The sequence below is a fragment of the Symphalangus syndactylus genome, chromosome 20 (assembly GCF_028878055.3).
Source record: "Symphalangus syndactylus isolate Jambi chromosome 20, NHGRI_mSymSyn1-v2.1_pri, whole genome shotgun sequence".
NCBI lineage: Eukaryota > Metazoa > Chordata > Mammalia > Primates > Hylobatidae > Symphalangus > Symphalangus syndactylus.
This window is the reverse complement of record NC_072442.2, coordinates 48,475,121-48,499,416: the sequence shown is the minus strand read 5'-3', so window position 1 is coordinate 48,499,416 and position 24,296 is coordinate 48,475,121. Positions and strand designations below refer to the sequence as shown.

The 24,296-nt window shown below is 41.1% G+C and overlaps 1 long non-coding RNA gene across 1 annotated transcript in view; it reads left to right on the top strand.

Moving 5' to 3' along the window:
* The first annotated feature begins 6,572 nt into the window (after positions 1-6,572).
* LOC129470100 (uncharacterized) overlaps positions 6,573-24,296 on the top strand; it is a 36,930-nt gene continuing 19,206 nt past the window's right edge. The window contains exons 1-2 of the long non-coding RNA XR_010118236.1: positions 6,573-6,655; positions 7,969-8,042. This is a non-coding gene — a long non-coding RNA (uncharacterized lncRNA). The remainder of the gene's footprint in view (positions 6,656-7,968; positions 8,043-24,296) is intronic.

The following is a 24,296-nucleotide window of genomic DNA, read 5'->3' as shown; positions in this document are numbered from 1 at the left end:
TGCCTGAATAGTGACCAAAAGTGTTGAGAAGAACCTTACCGAAGGACAGAACTTTAAATTAATTTAACATGCAGATTTTTTTGAATGGTTGGACTGTATTTATCTTTTCATGATGGCAAGGCACCTCAATAATCATTGTGGTGCATTGTGTTCAGGATCTAATTTCCCAAATGTCAGCATGCAATACATTTCAAAAGTAATTCACTTTGCAATGTATTTTTCCCATTACACTCATATGGCAGAAATTATTGCAAATAATAGCCTAGGAAGTTGTGATCGTCATTATATCAGCTAACGGGTCTGACTGGGCTGTTGACAGTGAAGGTTATTTCTACTGAAAAGAGAAAGAGAATTCCACACTAGTTCAAAAATAAACATATTTGATGTCTTCTATCAACTGCTCCTCCACCTCTCTCTAGCTTCATACATTCCCTTGGTTCCTCAAGCCTGTCTATTTATAGATGCCTGAATGTATAATAACTTACTATTTTGCCTCTGTGTATTGCATGTAATTCTCACTGCTTAGAAAAATCCATGCCCCTTCTTTACTGTATATTTCCATCTAATCTTTAAAGCCAAAATTTACCTTTTTTCAGATGCCTTCCTTAATAAACACATCCCAAGGGTATCATTTTTTCTTTTTCTTTTCCTTATGTATTGCAGCTTTAGTCTACACTACACCATATTTCTTGACGTTACTAAAATGTTTCTTTGGATTTTACCTCAAGTTGGCTTATGGGTGTGTGTTTTAGCTTCCAATTCGATTTTTTTCTCTGGAAAGCTCAAGGGCTGTGTCTTTTATTTCTTTAACATCCAGAATAGTACAATGACTCACATTAGAATGAAATAAATGACATACCTGTGATATACTCTCACCAGCCTTATACATTTGACAAGGATACCAAGAAAGATTTTATTAAAGAGGCATCAAATCAATTTCAAAAGGTTAAAGATGAAATATGAACATCCAATCTGTCCTTCATGGATTTTTCATCCAAGACCTTATTAAAGCTTTTCTTGTTTATATTTGTATTAGTTTCCTTTATTAAATCTCAGAATAACAATTAACAAATTGATGGAAGATTCTGTCTTAGAAAACAACAAGGTCAGTCACTCATTACCAATTTATTCTTCAACAAATTTAATTATCTCATAAACATTTATTGAGCATACACTACATAGATAGCCTGTAGCAGACATAGAAAGGACATTAAATATGCAATCTATGCGAGAAACCAAGACACACAACATGAAATAAAAACAAAAAGAGGACAAAAACTTAAAGTTCTAAATAAGTGACCCAGACAACATGGTGCTGGGTTAGAGAGGTGGGAGAGGAGACATAAATGAAGGAGTGGTCAGTGAATACTTCCTGAAGGTACTATGATATAACTTGGCCTCAAATGATGGGCAAGAGAGAGGCTAAATATACAGAGAGAAGAATGTACATGCTATGTTTGAGTGATGATGGGTGTTTAATTCAGCTGTATAAAAGAGTATAGGAAGAGCATTTTAAACACGACAAGACATCATTATTATTGTTGTTTTAAACAATTGATATTACTTTAGACATCCGTTTCCTGGTGCTTTTTATTCCTTCTTGCATTTCTCTGGCTTCTAGCTGGGATTTCTTTTACTTCTATCTGAAGAATTCCCTTTACGATTTCTTTTAGTACATGTGTGCTGACAATGAAAACTCTAGGTTTTTATTTTTATGAAAATGTCTCTATTTCATCTTTATTTTTAAAGGTATAGAACTCCTCCCACCTCTTCTCCATTTCACCATTATTTTGCTGGGTATAGAATTCTCAGTTTGCAGTAATTTTTTTCCTACTCTTTGAAGATGCCATTCCATCATCTTCTGGTGTCCATCGTTTCTGTTGGACAAGTTAGCTGTCAGTCTTTGCTAACTTTCATTGCTATTTGAAGATAAATTATGCCTTCTTAAAATCTCACTAATTTTAACATTTTTATATTTGTGTTTAGGTTTTGTGGTTTGACTAGATGTGGTTTTCTTTGTATTCTTCTTGCTTTGAATTCATAGAGCTTCTTGAATTTGTGTGTTAATGCCTTGTTAGTTTGGGGAAATTCTTGGCTACTGTCTCTTCAAATATGACTCCTGCCACATTCCTTATTTCCACTCCTCTGGGACATTATTGACAATCATACAAGATCTTTCTTCATATCCCATACGTTTCTTACACTCTTTCCTCTATATTTCATACTTTTTCCTCTGTGCTTCAATCTGGATATTTTCCCCTGACTTATCTTCCAGTTCATTAATCTCTTCTGCTGAGTCAAATACTGTCAAACTAATCTTTTGAATTCTTCATTTCAGTTATTATGTTTTTCCATCTGGGCTTTATAATTAATTATTTTTTATGCATTCAAATTATCTGGTGGAATTATTTCTTTAAAAATAATTTTTGGCTGGGTGTGGTGGCCCACACCTGTAATCCTAGCACTTTGGAAGGCTGAGGGAGGTGGATCGCCTCAGGTCAGGAGATTGAGACCAGCCTGACCAACATGGAGAAACCCCGTCTCTACTAAAAATACAAAATTAGCCAGGCATGGTGGCACATGCATGTAATCCTAGCTACTCGGGAGGCTGAGGCAGGAGAATCTCTTGAACCCAGGAGGCAGAGGTTGTGGTGAGCCAAGATCACACCTTTGCACTCCAGCCTGGGCAACAAGAGTGAAACTCTGTCTCAAAAAAAAAAAAATTATAGAGATGGGATCTCACTATGTTGCCCAGGTTGTTCTAAAACTCCTAACCTTGGCCGGGTGTGGTGGCTCATGCCTGTAATCCCAGCACTTTGGGAGGCCGAGGCGGGTGGATCATGAGGTCAGGAGATCGAGACCATCCTGGCTAACATGGTGAAATCCCGTCTCTACTAAAAATACAAAAAAAAAATTAGCTGGGCGTTGTGGTGGATGCCTGTAGTCCCAGCTACTCAGGAGGCTGAGGCAGGAGAATGGCCTGAACCCGGGAGGAGGAGCTTGCAGTGAGCCGAGACTGCGCCACTGCACTCCAGCCTGGGCGACAGAGTGAGACTCCATCTCAAAACAAACAAACAAACAAACAAACAAAAAAACTCCTAACCTCAAACAATCCTCCCACCTTAGCCTCTCAAAGTACTGGGATTACAGGCATGAACCACCACACCCAGCCCATATGGCGAAATTTTTCATTTCACCTAATTCCTTAAACATACTAGCCACAGTTACTTTTTAAAAATCTGGCTAAAAACTCAAGATGTTTGTCACCTACAAGTTTATTTTCGTGGTCTCCTTTGTCTCTTGATTTTCAGTCATTTGATCCAGTTTTTTGGCATTACTGTTTTTTTTTAACTGAATGCCAGATCTTGTCTACCAACAATTATAAGACTCTGGATGATGGTATCATCCTCCATGGAAGAGTTTGCTTTTTTCTGGCAGTGAGATAGACTTTGGGCACATCATCTTCATCCATGTAAGACTAGCTTGCTCTTATTTTTATAACATAGTCCTTTGAGGAGTCACCATTTAAAACCTTGTTTGTTCACAAGAGTGCTTTCTTCTTGATGGATGCTCAACTCCAATTTCTGTCTCCTTAGGATCATGAAACTGCAGACATCTCTGCTTAGCTTTTTAGCCTTGTAGTAGCTGCTTTTTAAATTTCTTGATGTCTCTTCCTACACATGTACAACTTAGGAGTCATCAAATGCTTAGATGTATTTGCAAATCAGAAAGTCAGGCTCACTCCTCTGCTATTATTCCCTTTTCTTAAGGATTTTATGATCCTGAAGTTCTGACTACCTTGCTTACTCTCTGAAAGAGCTATGGTTTTGTGTTTTAACCAAGTTTTATTGCTGTTCTCAACAAAAGAGTTACTCATAACCAGAAGCAGAAGTAAAGCTATCAATTTAGAAATAGGGAAAATCTTAGTTCCCTTAATTAATTTAAAAAATCTCTCTCTCTCTTTCTGGTATATGTTGACAATCTATTTCTGAAATGAATGGAAAGATGATGGAACTAGAATAGCCAAAACAATTCTGAAAAATAATAACAAAATTAGAGTATTCATACTACTTGATTTTAAAATTTAATATAAAGCCACAGTGTTCAACGTAGTATGGTACTGGTGAAAGGATAGGAACATAGATCAATGGAACACAATAAGAAGTCCAGAATAGACCCACATATATGTGGCCAACTGACTTTTGACCAAGGTACAAAAGCAATTCAATAGATAAAGGGATCATAAAGAACTCTCACAACTCAGCAATAAGAAAACCAATAATTTGCTTTAAAAAAGTGGGCAAACATTTGAGTAGGCATTTTACCAAAGAAGATATACAGATGGCAAATGAGCATCCTTTCATATATTTAACACATGAAAGTCACTAAGGAAGTGCCAATTAAAACTATGATAACATACCACTACACGTGTATTAGAATGGCTTTAAAATGACAATACCAAGTGCTGGTGAAGACATAGAGCAACTGGAACTCATATATTGCCTGTAAGAATGCAAAATAGTATGGTCACTTTGGAATATAGTTTGACAATTTCTCATATAGTTAAACGTGCACTTAACCTATAAACCAGCAATTTCACTTCTAGGTATCTATTCAAGAGAAATGAAATCTTATTTTCACATTTTGTACAAATGCTTATAGCAGCTTTGTTCACAATGGCCAAAACTGGAAAGAACCCAAATGTCCTTTTGTTAAATGGATAAGCACATTGAGCTGCCTCCATACAACAGAATACTACTTAGCAATAAAAAAGGAACTTTGATAAGTTTTCTAACTTTGATGAACCTCAAAGCATTATGCCAAGTGAAACAAACCAGACTCAAAAGGCTACATACATATCCTATGTTTCTGTTTTTATGATGTTCTGGAAAACCAAAAGTATAGGAACAGAAAACGGTATGTTTAGTGGTTGCCATGGTTTGGAACGGAGGGAGGAGTTGACTAAAAGGGGCACAAGGGAATGTTTTGAAGTGATGAAACTGTTTTATATCTTGATTGTGGTTATGATTATATGACTATATATGTTTGTGAAAACTCAGAATTGTACATCAAAAGAGTTTTGTTGTCAATTTTGAAAATGAATAAAAAATAATACAAGGCTTGATCCTTGTCTTCTCAAAAACATCTTTCTGATATAAAATAAAACAAAGATACATAAAATCACATACAATGTATAGTAAAATGAGTTTTTATAAAGCAAATATCCTTGAAACCCCACTAAGATCAAGAAATAGAACTTTATCCCCTACTCCAGAATCCCCTTCCACGTGTCCAGTTTGAGTCACAAGTCCCTCTCTCCTCTCATAAGTAACCATTGTCCTGACTTTTATAGAAATCACCTTCTTGCACCGTCATAATTGTTTTTACTCAAATGTGCATTCCTAGACACTGTAGTTTAGTCTTGTCCATTAAAAAAAAGTTATATGTTTTTAAACTCTCTTTTAAGCTATTGGTTCTCCTCTATCCCCTTCTTTTCCTTACAACTTACCGGGCTCTTTTGTCTGGAGAGTTTCCCACAGTCTGAATTTTGCTGATTGTGCACTTGTGGTGAGATTTAGCATGTTCCTCTGTTCTCTGCATTTCCTGAAATTTGGCTGCTAGATCCAGAGACTGGAGCAGACTCAAGTTCTATTTCTTTCCAAAGTGACTGTCAAAACTATAGTAGTTACATGGTGTTTGATAGTTTTCTTTTGGGGACGTTGCCAAGGGATTGGTGTCTGGTAAGGCAATAGAAAGCACCTCATGTCTGGTTATTTATCTTCCATGACATTAGCAGCTGTTGAAGCTTAATACTTATATCTTTTAATTCACTGGGATTACAAAATGGTGATATTATAATCCTATCTTTTTTTATTTTTTATTTGGAAAACTATTTTAAGGAGGCACTTCTCCCTATCTATTATTTGGTTACCCAGTGATAATAGGAAAGGCAAGATAAATATGTGATGCTATCCCCTTGTTTACCAGATTTCAAAATAATGAATTAGTTCCCCATTATCCCCTGAAGGTAAGCATTTTCTCTTTTTGGAAATCTCATTCTGAACTCAGTGGTTTAAACATATTTGAAAGCTTTTAATTTATTGAAATTATTATTATTTCATGAAACTCAAATTGCTCCATCTTTGGCCAGTAGGAACTTCTTAATCTTGGCTCCTTCATACTTTTGACACAATTCTGGTCGTCTTTGATAACTTCCTTGCTATCTAGTTTGACGAAAGATTCATTTTGTAAATTTCCCACCCTAGTCCTGGAATCAGCCATCTCTCCAAGATGCACTGATTTCTTTTAAGGAGAAATGATATTTCAAGAACACATTCTGGGGGTTAGGGATATTTCTTGCTGCTGGATTGGGCATTGTTTTCAATGATTGGCCATTGTTTTCAATAGACAGAATGGACAGTATTTTCAATGGACAGAAAAAAGAAATGCATGTACACACACACAAATATATATTTAAAGATAAAATACCTCATGAGTTTATATTGATAATTCAAATTCAAATTCAAGACTACAGAGCTTTCCTCTCTTCTTTTTCTTTTTAGAGGCAGAGTCTTGCTATGTTGCCCAGGCTGGTCTGGAACTCTGGGCTCAAACAATCCTCCTACCTCAGCCTAACAAAGTGCTGGGATTACAGGTATGAGCCACCGTGCCCTGCCTCATGGAGCTTTCTCTTAATCTCTTCTCTGTTCTATCTGTATCCCCTTTCTTCCGCACCAAGAAGCCCTATCTCAAGGAGATAGAGGTTTATAGAATGAGAATATCCCACAATTACTCATTGTTTCATTTCCTATTAAATATACAACAATCTCAGAATAACAATACTATCACCAAAATGACTAATAAAAACATTTTTTAAATTTTTGTATATGCTCCCCTTCATTTTTTTTTTTTTGAGACGGAGTCTTGCTCTGTCGCCCAGGCTCACTGCAACCTCCACCTCCCAGGTTCAAGTGATTCTCCTGCCTCAGCCTCCTGAGTAGCTGGGACTATAGGTGCCTGCTACCATGCCCAGCTAATATTTTGTATTTTTAGTAGAGACGGGGTTTCACCATGTTGACCAGGCTGGTCTTGAACTCCTGACCTCAGGTGATCCGCCCACCTTGGCCTCCCAAAGTGCTGGGATTACAGGCATGAGCCACCACACCCAGCCTATTTATTTATTTATTTTGAGAAGAGTCTCACTCTGTTGCCCAGGCTGGAGTGGCAACGATCTTGGCTCACTGCAACCTCTGCCTCCCAGGTTCAAGTGATTCTCGTGCCTCCCGAGTAGCTGGGACTACAGGCATGCACCACCACGCCTGGCTAATTTTTTGTAGTCTGTTGCTTCTTTCAATGTAAAATTAGTTTTTCTGAACTTTCGTGTAAAATTGCATTGAAAAACCTTCTCTTACTTCACAGAACTCCCTCTCTTGATTTGGAGGAGTGTTAAAACATAAGGCAGCTTGCTTTATGATATTTCACTATTTTGGTGTGGAGCTTTTCTTTCCCTCATCTTTTGTCCATGTCCTGTTCAATTTTTATTCCACCCCAAGCAACTTATCTTTAGTGTGAGTCTCTGTCTGGCAAAGGGGACCTGGCAGGTTGATTTTGAGCGTTCAGAGGAGCTAGGCATCCACAGCCCCTTCAGACTTAGTACCCATGGGCTTGACATTGGTATTGGACCAAAGCCCTACCAGTTTCAGCTGCTGTTCTCAGATGGGCCTGACGTCTCTCCAGTGAATGCCTGTTGGCTATTTTGGGGTCCTCCTGTTCTCAGGCCTGTCAGATGCAGCTCCTTTATTCTTTTTCCCTCACAGACACTGATACCCTGCATGTCTTGTAACTGTTGGTGGTTTATCTCTGCCCACTTGTATTTTATGGGGATCACTTGTCACCTAGTTTTGCGGTAAACACTGCTCATGGATTTTTGGTTTTTCTATCTAATTGTTCTCTCTTTTTTTATGTAAGGATTTAGAAAGAATGAAAAACTATGCTGCTGATGCTGTCAGCTTCCCAGAATCCTCTCCCAAGTTAATTCAATTGTAAGTGTATTTTGTATTACAGTTCCTTGGGGTGACTGCTTGTAACTTATGGGTGTTGACATCCTGCTTCTGTTGAAGCCCAGGAAGGTGAAGGGCCTTAAATCTTAGCTGTTTATAATACTGCCCTTAATGACCAAACATAAGGAAACTAAAATATGAAAATAGTAAATTACCAACTCCCATGAATTTTTTAAAAAACATTTAAATTTAATTACAACAGAAATATTTCTGAGCATTTGGAGATTGTTTTTAACAATAAATAAAAGAAACCATTTGTGCATATATTCTCAGAATTAACACAATGCAGCTTTCTTTTATGTGGTACATATGCATACGTTACTCATGTACAATCTTCATAGGATATGATATATTTGCATATATTGCTATAAATTTTACTTTAATTTTACTACTCTTGTTGTCGTCAGGAAATTGTAACAACCGGCAAACAAAGCAAAACAAAACAAAAAACAAACAGATTTTCAGTAGGCAGGCGGTCAATTGATAGTATCATTAGCTCTGACAGAGCCCACCCAGCATGGACTGGCAGAACTAGAAAAAGTCTCAAGGGGTCATCTCATTCAGACCACGACCTCAAGAATCCTTCTGACACAACGTGTTTTAAGTACAGACAATTGGGCAGGCACAGTGGCTCATGCCTGTAATCCCAGCACTTTCGGAGGTCAAGGCAGGCTGATCACTTGAGGTCAGGAGTTCGAGACTAGACTGGCCAACATGGTGAAAACCCCTCCCTACTAAAAATACAAAAATTAGCCGGGCATGGTGGTGGGCGCCTGTAATCCCAGCTACTCGGGAGGTTGAGGCAGGGGAATTGCTTGAACTGCTTGAACCTGGGAGGCAGAGGTTGTAGTGAGCTGAGATCACGCCACTGCATTCCAGCCTGGGCAACAGAGCAAGACTCTGTCTCAAAAAAAAAAAATGTGCAGACAATTGTTAACAACCAACAGTATCTGTAAGAAATGGGTTTTGGGTTTGCTATCTACTTGTGCTATCAGATGAACTAAGGTGCAGTGACAACAAGCATAGCAGACAGAAACAATACTTGAGCACGACTTCAAAAAAAATCTAACACAGCGATGGTAGCTAGGAAACAGCAGCACAGATAGTGCGTTGAAGAGGAATAGTTGAGGAGCCAGGGGTAACTCTCGGGCCGTGTTATGAGGCTACACGAGTGGCACTGCACACGGTTGCCATAGCTACAGAATTGCACAAGCTGTAGACACACGGAGCCTATGTACCCACCCACCCTGCTGCCGCTGCTTTCCACACCTGCCCCTGTGAGTTTCCTACAGCTCCAGTGGAAGGAGGAAAAGACCATATGGCTTAAATCAAAATATTTTTTCCACTTCTAAAAATCAGAATACCAGAGATACAGAGCAAAAAGCAATGGAATACCGGAAAATGCTTATTTCCTAAGGGTCATGAGGCTTCAGAATATCTATTCAAGGAGGAAGGGCTGGCGACCCTTAGACACCCATGTCCAAATCTACTGTCCTGTGCCTTTTTACCCTCTCGAGTCTCCTCCTTGCTGCACCAATCCTGTCTCTCTCTGCCTTCTCCATCCCCAACTCCCTGCCCTGACAGCATCACCAGGGAGAGTGGTAACATCGTTCAAAGGAATCCATGGGGACTGAAGGAGCAGGGATCAGATATTTTGGTATTCGGTTTTCTTCCAGTGGGATTAAAGAAATGCTTTTTGATGCCACTGACAGATTTAAGGCAAAACCAGGAAAAACTTGAAGAAACCCAGTAGCAGTAGTTGGAGTTGGGGAAGAGGAGAAGTAAAAAGAACAGAAGAGGAAAGCCTCTTGCGTATAATTAGGGAGGTGCCTAGGTATCAGCATAAATTTGGGGATTGGGAGGAAGGTGGTAACAAATACCTGTTGAGGAGGCGTCTGGGGGAATAGCTCATTTTCCCTGGTGTCCTCTCCCTGGTGAGCCAGCCTGTCCCTAGACAGTTGAGGGACTTAACTTCTTCACATTCATATCAATGTGAATAAGATGGTTTAGGCATTTCCTGGTTCTGTTTTTGGTATTTCAGATGAAGTGAAGTCTGCAGACCCTTTTGGCATGCATTCCTTCTCAGCTCATGCCATATAAGTCGACCCTGTCCCAAAGATGGAAGATGGCATGGCACAGAGGAAAGATGGCTTCACCACCTGCAGTGGTTTCCCAGGGCTGCTGTAACAAGGCACACAAACTGGGTAGTTTCGAATGACACAAATTTATGTCTGTTCTGGAGGCTGGAAGTTTGGCCATACCCCTGTGACACCTGTTGGTGAATCCTTCCTTGCCTTTTCCTGGCTTCTGGGGGTTTGCCTGCCATCCTTGGTGCTTCTGGGCCTCTCATCCTTTATCATCACATGGTACTCGCCATGTGTCCCTGTCTCTTCACATAGCGTTCTTTTCTTTTTCTTCTTTTTCTTTTTTCCTTTTTTTTTGAGACAGAGTCTTGCTCTGTTGCCCAGGCTGGAGTGCAGTGGCACGATCTCAGCTCACTGCAACTTCAAGTCTCTCCCAGGTTCAAGCAATTCTCCTGTCTCAGCCTCCTGAGTGGCTGGGATTACAGATGACCACCATCATGCCTGGCTAACTTTTGTATTTTTAGTAGAGATGGGGTTTCACTATATTGTTCAGGCTAGTCTTGAACTCCTGACCTTAGGTGATCTGCCTGCCTCGGCCTCCCAAAGTGGTGGGATTACAGGTGTGAGCCACCGCGCCCAGCCATAGTGTTCTTTTTGTAAGGACACCATCATATTGGATTAGGGACCAACCCTGCTCCAGTATGACCTCATCTTTACTAATTACATCAGCAACTACCCTACTTCTATTCCATGACTGGATTACATTCCATCACATTCTGGGGTATTGGATGGTTAGGATTTCACCATATCTTTTGGGGGGAAAACACAATTCAACCCATAACACCATCCATCCTAAGTTCAAATCCAAGCTTGGGCTCTTAACAGCTGTGTGATCTTGGATAAATCCCTTAGCTTCTCTGAGCTGAGGTTTTCTCATCTATGAAATGAAGCCAGGGAGAGGTCGTAATATCCACCTCACGGAGTTGTTGCTGCACAGAAGAGTAGAAAAGGAAAGAAAAGGAGAAAATATAGGTGTACACATGGTGGAAAATGACAGAGCAGCCCTTTGTGGACTCACCCTCTCATAGGAAGAAGTACTGTTGACCCAGTGAGTGAATACTAAGGTACTAGGGGTAAAGGATCAGACTGTAAGGTCAAAGGTAGGTAAACAAATCTCTTCATATGACCCTGTGTGGGGCATTTAAAGTAAAGGGCAGGCCGGGCACAGTGGCTCACACCCTGTAATCCCAGCACTTTGGGAGGCCAAGGCAGGCAAATCACTTGAAGTCAGAAGTTCAAGACCAGCCTGGCCAACAGGGTGAAGCCCCGTCTCTACTAAAAATACAAAAATTAACAGGGCATGGTGACAGGCACCTGTAATCCCAGCTACTCAGGAGGCTGAGGCAGGAGAATCACTTAAACCTGGGAGGCGGAGGTTGCAGTGAGCCAACATCGTGCCACTGCACTCCAGCCTGGGTGATAGAGCGAGACTCAGTCTCAAAAAAATAAAAGGGCCGGGCACGGTGGCTTAAGCCTGTAATCCCTGCACTTTGGGAGGCTGAGGTGGGTGGATCACCCGAGGTCAGGAGTTCTAGACCAGCCTGGCCAACATGGAGAAATCCCTTCTCTACTAAAAATACAAAAATTTGCTGGGCATGGTGGTGCATGCCTATAATCCCAGCTACTCAGAAGGCTGAGACAGGAGAATCGCTTGAACCCAGGAGGCAGAGGTTGCAGTGAGCTGAAATCGTGCCACTGCACTCCAGCCTGGGCGACAGAGTGAGACTGTCTCAAAAAATAAACACATAAAAATAAAAAATAAATAAGAGCATTAGGTGTTCTTTGAATGAAAAGGCTGGGGTGTAGATAATGCCTTGACTTTGCTGCTAGGCTGCCTCATGTCTAGCCCTGCTTTGTGATGAGGTCTGCTCTCCCATGTGTCCCCAGGGTCTTTACTTCCTGTTATTCTTATGAGGTTCAGTAGTGCTAAGAGCAGACACTCTGTGGCTCATTTGTTCATTCATTCATTCAACAAATATTTATTGAGCAACTGAGGAAATATAACAAAATAAAGAATCCACTCTCATGCAGCTTTTACTAGAGAGGGAGAGAGACAATAAGCACATAAATATGTTGATTGATAATGCCGGATAAATATACTACCTATGAAGAAAATAAAGCAGGATAAGACGATGGAACATTGGGGATGAGGGTGGTCAGGGAAGGCCAGCCTATCAAGATAGAATTTAGCCAGGTAATCCCAGCACTTTGGGAGGCTGAGGCAGGAGGATCACTTGAGCTCAGGAGTTTAAGACCAGTCTAAGCAACATGGTGAAAACCCGGCTCTACAAAAAAATACCAAAAAAAAAAAAAAAAAAAAAAATTAGCCAGGCATGGTGGTGTGCACCTACAGTCCCAGCTACTCAGGAGGCTGAGGTGGGAGAATTGCTCAAGGCCAGGAGGTCAAGACTGCAGTGAGCCATGATTGTGCCACTGCACTCCAGCCTGGGTGACAGAGTGAGACCCTGTGTCAAAAGCAAAACAAAACAAAACAAAACAAAAAGATAGAATTTGAACTTCAACCTGAATGGAGAGTCATTGTGCTGTCTGGGAAATGAACATTCTAGGCAGAAGGATAGCAAAGGCAGACTTGATACTAAACCATACCTGGTGTGTTCTAGGAGGAGCAGGAAGACCACTGTGGCTGGAGAGTAAATGTGGAAAATTTAATGATAACAATATGTAAGCTAAATTCTAGAGAAATCATGGAAGGCAGTATGACATAGAAAAAAAAAAAGTCTGGGCTTTGAAGCCAACAAGACTTGAGTTCAAACCTGAGCCCCACCATTTATGGTTTTATGTGCTTGGACAAGTCATCTAACACTTATGAGCCTCAGTTTTCTTATCTATAAAGTGGGAAAATAAGTCATTTTACAGGAATGTTGTAAAGTGAAAATGAAATTTCAAATGAGATTTGGGAAAGGATGGGCTTTGGGAGACAGATTTAAGTTTGAATTCTGCTTCTATACCTTCCTCTCTCTGCAGCCATAAAACTGAGACTTATTTGGCTTCTTCACATATAAAATGTGAGTGGTAATATCATGTAATAGAGTTATGATGAGGATTTAACTAGATGAAGTATGCTTTTATGTTTGGCAGTTTCATTACGTTGCGTCTGATTGTGGATTTGTTTTTGTCTTACTCAGGACTCAATATGTTCATTTAATCCAAAGACTCATATCATTTTTTAATTCTGAAAAGTGTATTAGCTCTTTGATGTCTCATGTCTCTGCTTGCCATTTTCCCTGTATCAGTCAAGATGGACTATCTTATACTACAGAACAATCTCACTATCGCTATAGTTTAAAACAATAAGATTTATTCCTCACATTTGCTACATGTCCATTAGGGGTGGACTCTGCCCTGTGTTGCCTTTAGTCTGAAATTCAGTTGATAGAACAACCACCACCTGGAATGCTGCTGGTTTCCTTGGCAGAAGTAAAAAATAAATAAATAAATAAATAATAAAATAAGAGTGTTAGGAATTGTGCATTGAGTCTTTTTATTTTTTATTTTTTTAGAGGCAGGCTCGCTCTCTGTCACCCAGGCTGGAGTGCAGTGGTGCAAGATCATAGCTCATTGCAGCCTCGAACTCCTGGACTCAGGGAATCCTCCTGCCTCAGCCTCCTGTGTGCAGTGAGTCTTAAATCATCTGCCCAGAAAAGACATGTATGACTTCCGCTCACACTGCATTGGCTAAAGGAAGTCACATGACCACACCTAAGTTCAGATGGTGAGGAAGTACACAAATATCCCATGTGTCCAGAGGGATAGCAGAAAATATTTGAAAGTCAGCAATAAGGATATCACACTCTCCTTCTGGAACTCAATGAGATGCACCTTGAACCCTTTCATTCTATCCTCCATGACTCCCAACTCCTCCTTCACATTATTCCTTTATCTTTTTCTGAGCTGCATTTCTTAGATAATTGATGGCTTTTATTTTCAGCTATGTCTAGACTACTATTAACCAACCACTGAGTTTTAATTTTCAAAAACTAGTTTTCATTTCTAGAGTTTTTTTTTTCAGATTCACCTGCTCGTTAATACTGTCCCTTTGTTGCCTAATAGATACTATTTTTTCCTTTATATTTCTATTATATTTTTAAACACTTGAAAGTTTCTTTCAGATTGGGCTATTATTTCTAGTTCTGAGTGTGAATCTCGAGGCCAGCCTGGTCAACATGGTGAAACTGCTGTTTCTACTAAAAATACAAAAATTAGATGAGTGTGGTGGCAGGCACCTGTAATCCCAGCTACCTGGGAGGCTGAAGCAGGAGAATTCCTTGAATCTGGAAGGCAGAGGTTGCAGTGAGCCAAGATCATGCCACTGCACTCCAGCCTGGGCAACAGAGTAAGACTCTGTCTCAAAAAAAAAAACAAGAGTGCAAATCCTCTTCTGAATTGTTCATGCTAACTCTTGAAATGATTTTTTTTCTTCCCTAGTTTATAAATTTTTATTCTAAGCTTCTCTTCAATGAGGATGGTTCCATATGCCCTGGGTTATAGGAATATCTCTACAAGGCAGTTTTGCATTTGTCTCTGCAGAAGGCCCTTGGGTATCACTGGTTCTGGATAAATGTTCATGTTAATGCCTCAGCTAGGATCACAGAACCACATGGGAGGTGTGAGTTCAGGTCCAACACTCCATTGATGGGTAGGGTGGCCTTGGGTTTTGCTTTCTCATTGATAAATCTTTCCCCATACATTGCCGCGAGTTGATATCCAACTTGGCTAACACTTCCAGAGGCTGGTTAGAAGAATTTTTGTAGCTCCCATTTTGCACATGCTGCAGATCTTTGAGACTGGAGCTGGATGTTAGTCGCTGAGGCTCCCTCTCCCTCAACACGGGTTCTGAAACCTGCACTCTGCTCCTCATGCTGCTGTTGGAACCCCGGCTTCCATCCAGTAAGACCTATTCCAGACTCTAACATCCCAACAGCCACTCACTTTTTGTTCTCTCTCATTCTGGTTTTTAAAACTTCTTTCATTTCTAGGACCTGGAAACACCTGTTACTCAATTTGAACTCCATTATTTATTTAAAATTTAAAATCTTGTTATATTTTAAGCAGCATTTCTGTGTACTTGAACTGGGAGATGGGGTTCTCTTAAATCACTTCAGTTCTCCATATTAAATTTCCAGAATTTTCTATACCTTTTAAGATGAGCAGCTTTAAAATGAATGAGTTCAGTAAGATGCTAGCTAGTAGGTTATGAAGGGTCAAAAAAGGGCATTTTAAAGAGGAGGATGAGCTTGTACATAATCTCAAGGAAAGAAAGCATGGACCAGGAAGAAACAGCAGATGTAAGAATGAGAGGGAATAACCGCATGGGAACAAGGTTGGAATCAAGAATAGATCTTGGAATCTGGAGCACAGCTGGAAGGATTAGCTTTGAACAGAAGAAGCAGTACCTTTTCCTTAGGGACAGGAAAGCAGGAAAGAAAGGGTACAGTTTCTATAAGTTGCTGGAGGGAGTCCAGAAATGAAGGACTCTGAGTTCTCTGAGATCGGATTCGAGGTAAGCCATGAAAATGGAAGCCTGATCAGGGGTGGTGGCTCATACCTGTAATCCCAGCACTTTGGGAGGCAGGGGCGGGCAGATCACTTGAGGCCAGGAGTTCAAGACCACCTGGCCAATGTAGCAAAACACCATCTCTACTAAAAATACAACAAATTAACTGGGCACGGTGGTGCATGCTGTAATCCCAGTCACTCAGGAGGCTGAGGCATAAGAATCACTTGAACCTGGGAGGCGGAGGTTGCAGCGGGCCAAGACGGAAGCCTGGAGAGTGCTGAAACTTTACAATACCAGCTGTGAGGAATAGTAGAGGGAGCCAAATACAGACACATAAAGGAACTTCCAAATAGACAAGCAGGTCCCGCTGAGGTTAGAAGCCATGCACTCACAATGCCACCCACACAGTGGGTGGGTAATATGTTTTCCTGCAGCCCTAAACCACCCGCACGTAGAAGCAGAGAAATACATGGCAGGGTTGGTTGAAGGTTAGAGTTGGTAAGTCACCTGCAGATAAAAGACAGAGAGTTATGGGAACAGAGGATGGGAAGAGCATGGCTGAAGTGATAAAAGAGGAAAACTTAGCTGACTATAAACTAAACCCATCCCTGAACAGCAGCAAAAATAGAATAGACCAGGCATAGTGGCTCATGCCTATAATCCCAGCACTTTAGAAGGCTGAGGTGAGAGGATCACTTGAGCCCAGGAGTTTGAGACCAGCCTGGGTAACAGTGAGACCTTGTCTATACAAAAAATTTAAAATTAGCTGGGTGTGGTGGCACGTGACTGTGGTCCCAGTTACTTGGGAGGCTGAGGCAGGAGGATCACTTGCGCCCCAGGGGCTGAGGCTGCAGTAAGCCATGATCATGCCACTGCACTCCAAGCTTGGCAATAGACTGAGACCCTGTCTCAAAGAAAGGAACAAACCGGGTCACGGTTAATGATACAGCCCCCATGGCAAGGTCAGACCTCTGGAAATGGCAGCATCATGCAGGACACAATGTCGCTTTTGTGACCAGGTTTTCTACTTATCTCTTAGGTAACAATTGCCCTGTCATTGTAGTGACAACTACTCTCTGTTTCTGCTTTTGCTAATCTTGATATATAATATTTGCTAATCTTGATATATATTATATATCAATATATTATTATCACTTAATGTGAAACATTCTTGATATATAATATACATAGATTTGCTGATGTCTCCATAGGTTTCTAGTTCAAACTCCCCAGGAGAAAACACGTGGTTGGTGTGGCCAGCATCCACCTCTACTGGACAGAGCCCTTGTACCAGGTTTTCCAAGCCTTTGACCTTTGGATCAAGCATCCAGCTTTGGCCCAATCAGTTGAGGCCTGGGTGATGGGATCACATGGCAGCACGTACTTGATGCAAGGTACTGCTCAGGAAGGTCTAAGACTTTCCACAATACCTTCCAGAAGGAATAAAACTGCAGGCAGCACTTTTCTCATAAACATTTCTCCTCCTGGACTTCATAATAGGTCTCTATCCATTTTTCCAGCTCTCACTTCTTTCCAATTTGGGTAGCTGGACACAGTTCAAAACGTTTCCTGTATAGAGCACCTAATTGCGTAAGTTGCATATGTGATGTTTTTGCTTGGAATTTACTCCACCTGCACCTTCCTATTCACATATACACATAAATAAGCTCTCACACTCTTTTATTTCTAACCCCTGCCCCCCATTTTGAGGAAGAAATGAATTATTTTCTACACATAATTTTCTTTTTGGCATGTCTACATTAACGCTAGTAGTGTTGAATCTTCTAATGTGTGATAAAATGAGTGGTTTCAGTTTCAAAGTGGGATCTTTATCACTTAATGTGAAACATTCTGGCAATATCTACTAATTTAAATCATCTAGAGCAGGGCTCAGCAAACTTTATCTGTAAGGGGCTTGATGGGAAATAGTTTAGGCTTTATAGGCTCCAGCACATCCACTGTTCATCACAACCATTCAGCTCTCTCACTGCAGCACTAAAGCAGCCATAGACAGTATGTAAATTACTGAGCATGGTTGTGTTTTAGTAAAACTTTATTTACAAAAACAGGCCGTAGGCTGGGCTTGGCCAGAAGCCCGTAGTTTACCAAAGCCTGCCCTAGAGGATAATTATTTATGGCTTCTGCTATTTGGCCGGGTGAGTAAGAGCTGAATCTCCCAATAGTACTGGTTTTTCTAACAGATGGCAGGGTGGTTCACTGTACTGTTGACTTTCTTTATGTAGATCAAGTTATACAGTGATAAATAATTAGGTCACCTCATTGCACAACTCTAGAATCATGCAGTGCCTAGCCTGTGTGGCCATATGCGGTAGCACTGAATAGATTTAATTTGGCAGGGAGCGGCCACGCTTGTAATCCCAGCACTTTGGGAGGCTGAGGCAGGCAGATCACCTGAGGTCAGGAGTTCGAGATCAAGCTGGCCAACATAGTGAAACCCCGTCTCTACTAAAAATACAAAAATTAGCTGGGTATTACGGCAGGTGCCTGTAATCCCAGCTACTCGGGAGGCTAAGGCAGGAGAATCACCTGAATCTGGAAGGCAGACGTTGCAATGAGCCACTGCACTCCATCCTAGGCGACAGAGCAAGACTCCATCTCAAAAAAAGGGAAAAAAAAGATTTAAAGTAATTTTTTGGCAGTTCCAATTTAAGACCAGGTTAACGCAAAAGAACAGGTTCTGTGTTCATTCATTTATCCATTCAGCCAGGTTTGCCGATCCCTCTTACTGGTTCAGACACTGCAACAACTGCCAAGACCACATAAATAAATCAAACAAAGTCTTTGTTTCTAAGGAACTTATGGTCTAGTTAGGTGTATTGGTTTCCTAGGACTGCCTTAACAACGTACCACAAACTGGGTGCCTTAAAAAAACAGAAATTCATTGTCTCAAGGTTCTAGAGGCAAGAATTCTGACATCAAGGTGTCCCCAGGGCCATGCTCCCTCTGAAACCTGGAAGTGAGAATCCTTTCTCGCATCTTCCCAGCTTCTGGTGCTTTCTCTGCAATTGTTGGCATTCCCTAGCTTATAGCTGCAGCTCTTCCATTTCTGCCTCCATTGTCACGTGGCATTCTCCCCTTGTGCATCCGTGCGTGTGACTCTTCTCTTAAGGACACCAGTCATACTGGATTAAGGGCCAACCCTGCTCCAGTATTACAGGTATCATTAACCCGACAGCAGTATTACTGGTGTCATTAACTACATAATGATTCCTGCAAAGACTCTATTTCCAAATAAGGTCCCATTCTGAGGTTTTTGGAGTTAAGACTTCAGCGTGTCTTTCTGGGGGAGACACAATGCTATCCATAACGTAAGGTAAGAATAAATATGAAAAACTATGGCGGCTATGATGGAAGCCTATGTAAGATACAGGGTGAAGGCGAGGATAGAGGAGATCCATTTTATCTTGGAGGGTCAGGAAAGATTCTGTAGGTGAGGGGAAACTTGAGCAGATTCTGAAAAATAATGCAGGGTGTTTGCCAGCCAGAAAATGGGGTTGTAAATTGGGCCTGGGGAGTGGAAGAGCATCCCCACAGGAGCAGAAGCAGAGGGGACAGTGTAACAGCCTGTTTCATAATGTTCCCCCACAGCCTGAAGGGGGTTTAGGCTTCCTGCTTTCCAGACAAACCAAGATGAGGTCCTAAACACCCTGGCTGTTCAACACATCTATGACGGTTATCTGAGATCAGAAGCAGCTCACTGGAGGTGGTGGGTAGGGGGCAATCTAATAGGAAGGCAGAAGGCCACGTGGCAGGTGACTAATGGAAGCTACATTTGCATGGTAAACACACTCTTTTTATTTAGTTTACCGGTTATAGATTAATAAAAATTGCAACACTATCTAAAGAGGCCTTTAATAACACTTCAGATAAGCTGGAGAAAATGTCAATCATGTATTTCAAAAAATAAGCATGCCCAGGAGTGGCTTGAGGAAGCAGTAATGGAAACTTTGATGAGGGCAGACCCTCCCCCAGGCCCATCACCCATTTGCAACACTGGGGGTTGTGTGCTGTTCCTGTCCAGGCACTGTGCTAAGTGATTAAATGTGTTATATCTCGTCATCCCCCATTTACAGATAAAAGCTTGGAGGGTTAGAAAGGTTAAATACATTGCCCTACTCACACGGCTGGTGATTTTATTTCAACGAGCATCTAAAAAAAAACATAATAAATGTATGAACTAGGATTCTGCACTATCCAGCACAGTAGCCATTAGTCACAAAGTGGCTACTTAAATGGAAATTAACTAAAAATTCTGTTCCTGTTTGCAGTCGTCCCCTTTAGGTGCTCAACAGCCATGCTAGTGAAGGGCTACCATAGAACATTTCATTAAGAACAAGAAGACAAGCCATGCACCGTGGCTCACGCCTATAATCCCAGCACTTTGGGAGGCTGAGGCGGTTGGATTGTTTGAGGTCAGGAGTTTGAGACCAGCCTGGCCAAGGTGGTGAAACCCCATCTCTACTAAAAATGCAAAAATTAGCTGGGCGTGGTGGTGGGCGCCTGTGATCTCAGCTACTCCACAGGCTGAGGCAGGAGAATCGCATGAACCCGGGAGGCAGAGCTTGCAGTGAGCCAAGATCTTGCCACTGCACTCCAGCCTGGGTGACAGAGCAAGACTCCATCTCAAAAAAACAAAACAAAACAAAACAAAAACAAGATGACTACTTCATAACTGAGCACTGCCTCATGAGTTTACTCACATTTGCATTGTTTGTGATCAAATTGGCATAGCGTAGCATTCCCCAGTTGTCCCTGGCAAATAAGAAAAGAGCAGAGTTGGCCACCGTATGTGAATGATGCATTGCTACCGTATTAATGAAGGTAATCTCATAGTTCAAATTTTTAAAAGTTGAGAGAAGTCGTTTTATAAATGCACCAAAATCAAAAGAACTTGCCCTGTGGCAGTCAGTAGTATCATGTTTACATTGTAATCGGTTATTTAGTTCACAAAATAACATCATCCATCTCCTTAAATTAGTATTGTCAATTTAAATATCACTGGCTCCATAATTCTGTTTAAACTTAATCTGAAACACAAAAGCCTTTGGTTTATAAGAACTGTGAATACTAGGAGTTTGTACCTGGTTTTATTTCTGTGCATTTTAAGATAATGTTATACTCAAAATATTGGGAGGCTGAGGTGGGCGGGTCACCTGAGCTCAGGAGTTTGAGGCCAGCCTGGCAACACGGTGAAACCCGTCTCTACTAAAAATACAAAAATTAGCTGCGCGTGGCGGCAGGCGCCTGTAATCCCAGCTACTCCAGAGGCTGAGGCAGGAGAATTGCTTGAATCCGGGAGGCGGAGGTGCAGTGAGCCAAGACTGCACCATTGCACTCCAGCCTGGATGGCAGATTGAGACTCTGTCTCAAAAAAAAAAAAAAAAAATTATACTCAAAATAATTTCAGCAAACGTAAGCATCAATAGAGAATTTTTATTCATCTTTAGAAGGGGTTGTTACAGTATTAAAGATTGAGAAATAGTGTGTGATAACTATTAGGACAAGGGAGTCTGAACACATAGTCACAGGCCCACCAAGCTTGCACAGTTGTCCAGTAACCTAACAGATCTGATTAACTGGGACACTCCTGGCACCAGAACGCCGTAATTCTACCAAGGCATGTGTTATGACACCAATGCAGCAGCTGGCAAGGCTTCACACTGATGAAGCATTTTCCTCCATAATTTTCTAATCACCCCCTTGTTTTAGAATTCAATTAATAAGATTTGATTTACACTATTCATAAATACAGAACGTTCCACCACCCCTTCGTAGCTCTTAATACTCAGAAAATTTTTGCAGCGAGCAAGGAGACCACAAAGCAAGACTTCCACTTTTTATTTTCTGGCACATTTTTTCTCTGTCTTAATCAGACCCACTATTCTCAAGCACCTCACTGGTGGGAAATGAGACTCGAGGGCATCATTTCTGTATTACCACTTCACAGTGTTTTGCCGAAAGATTTTTGTGTCTTCTCACTTAATCTTCGGCCCAGCTTTCCCCATGAAATCGACAGATGAATTTCACACTCACCAAGGCAAACACTGCATTCCTCACAATAAATGGGAACTAGAGGCCAATCTAGGCTGGGCCATCTCACTGGGTACACCCCAGGGCTCCTGACAGCTCAAGCTGGTCTTGTCACTATGATTGCAATAATCAGAGAAGCCCATTCAGGCACCTTCTATGCCACTGGGGAAGTAAACTATTATTTTTAGTGGTATTGTATATTACGTGGAGACCCCTTATTTACGTTGTTGTGCTGTGTATGTATCCCCAGAACCTTGCCTGAATTTCTTACCGCTTGTTTCTGAAAAGTACATGGTAAATAGCCCCACTATTTCCTGCAAAATGGGACTTAAAGAAGACCCATCTTATGTAAGTGACAAATAAGCTACAAAAATCCTATGAACCAGAAGGATACTGTAAAGTGCTAACAAAAACTGCTTAGCACCTTTTAAAATGCCCCAAAGATATGCAAACTAACACTGAGAAAAGTTCTAAAAACGACCTCCCTCCCTTGGAGAAGGTGTTTCCGGTTGTTGCGATAATTAAAGCAATCGATAAGTAAAGCAATCGATAAGTAAAGCAATCGATAAGTAAAGCAATCTTTTACTCGGATTTCACAAGTGTAGTTAATTATAATGGTTGAAGTTCAATTATGCTGGGCAAATAATAGTAATCACCATTTATTTGGCTCTTACTCTATACCAGACACTATGCCAAGCTACTTATATACATTATCTTATTTATTCCTTATAACCACTTAGAGAAGGTAGGTAGTAGTATTACCTGCATTTTAGAGATTTTTTTTTTTAATGGGGAAATTTAGAAATTAGCCTGAGGTCACATAGCTACTAATGTTGGAGTCAGGATTTGAATTCAGAACTTCCTGAATTCCCAAGCCCATAATCTTAGCCCTCAAGCAGTAATACTATAAATAAAGTATAATAAGTATATGTGTAATGAGCTATAGTCCAGTTAATTTGTTGCTACTCCTCAAACTAAGCATCCTCATTTTCAATATCTGCTTCCAGCTTCCAGGAGAATGTCAAGACAAGATTTCACTATGTAGATTGGATAAAGAAAATGTGCTACATATACACCACGGAATACTATGCAGCCATTAAAAAGCACAAAATCGTGTCTTTTGCAGCAACATGGACGCATCTGAAGGCCATTATCCTAAGCAAACTAGTGCAGAAACAGAAAGCCAAATACTGCATGTTCTCACTCATAGGTAGGAGCTACACACTGGGTATGTGGGGACATAGAGATGGGAACAATGGATACTGAGGACTACTAGAGGGGGAAGCAAGGGAGGAAGGTAAGGGCTGAAAAGCTACCTATTGGGTACTGTGCTCACTACCTGGGTGACGGATTCATTTCTATTCTAAACCTCAGCATCATGCAATATACCTTTGTAACAAACCTTCACATGTACCCCTTGATTCTAAAATAAAAACTGGAAAATAAATTTTAAGAAGAAAAATATTTCACTCTGATCAGTTATAGTTTTTTTTGTTTGTTTGTTTGTTTGTTTGAGATGGAGTTTTGCTCTTGTTGCCCAGGCTGGAGAGCAATGGCGTGATCTCGGCTCACTGCAACCTCCGCCTCCCAGGTTCAAGCAATTCTCCTGCCTCAGCCTCCCGAGAAGCTGGGATTACAGGCATGCGCCACCACGCCCAGCTAATTTTTGTATTTTTAGGGGTTTCTCCATTTTGGTCAGGCTGGTCTCAAATTCCCAACCTCAGGTGATCTGTCCACCTCAGCCTCCTAATGTGCTGGGATTACAGGCGTGAGCCACCGTGCCCAGGCAGTTATAGATCAGTCTTAAGTTATATCTCAGGATGTTGGCAAGTCAAATACCCTTCGTGAAGTACCATTTTCCTGCTTTTAGTTGAAAAGGTTTGGCCCCGTGTTCCCAAAGCACTTTCATCTCCAGTCAGAGAGTTCTTATAACAAGAACTGATGCCCCCGCACCTCCCAAGGGGAGTTCTCAGCCGTGCTCAGTCACAATGACTTCACTTCTCCAGTGGGGTCACCTTTGTGGGAGAGTTCACCCACCAACGGCTGGGCAGCCACCGAAACCATGACTTATCAGGACAGGAGCAGAATAATGAATTACCCACTTGCAAATTCCAAGGGAAGTTTGAAAGCCTGGATTTTTTCCAGGTCTCTTGGTAAGCATCCTAATTTCTGTCAATAAAAAAATTCACTGCTCTTTAAAAAAACACAAGCCAGGTTTGTGTTCTACTTTCAGAAGATCTTAGCATTTATGCTGAGCATTATTAGGTAAGCTTTGATAGTTAACTATAAACTCCAAGCTAAACTGTTTGTAGCGAAAGCAGCTATGCCCCCTCACTCTGTCTAATATGGAATTTGTGATGTTTGTGATGAACTTGTCTAAAGCTTGTTAGGAACCAAATTGTATGCCCCCGAATTCACACATTGAAGCTCTAACCCCCAACGTGACAGTATTTGGAGATGGGGCTTTTGGGAGGTAAGTAGGTTTAAATGAGCTCATGAGGGTAGGACCCTCATGTTGGGATT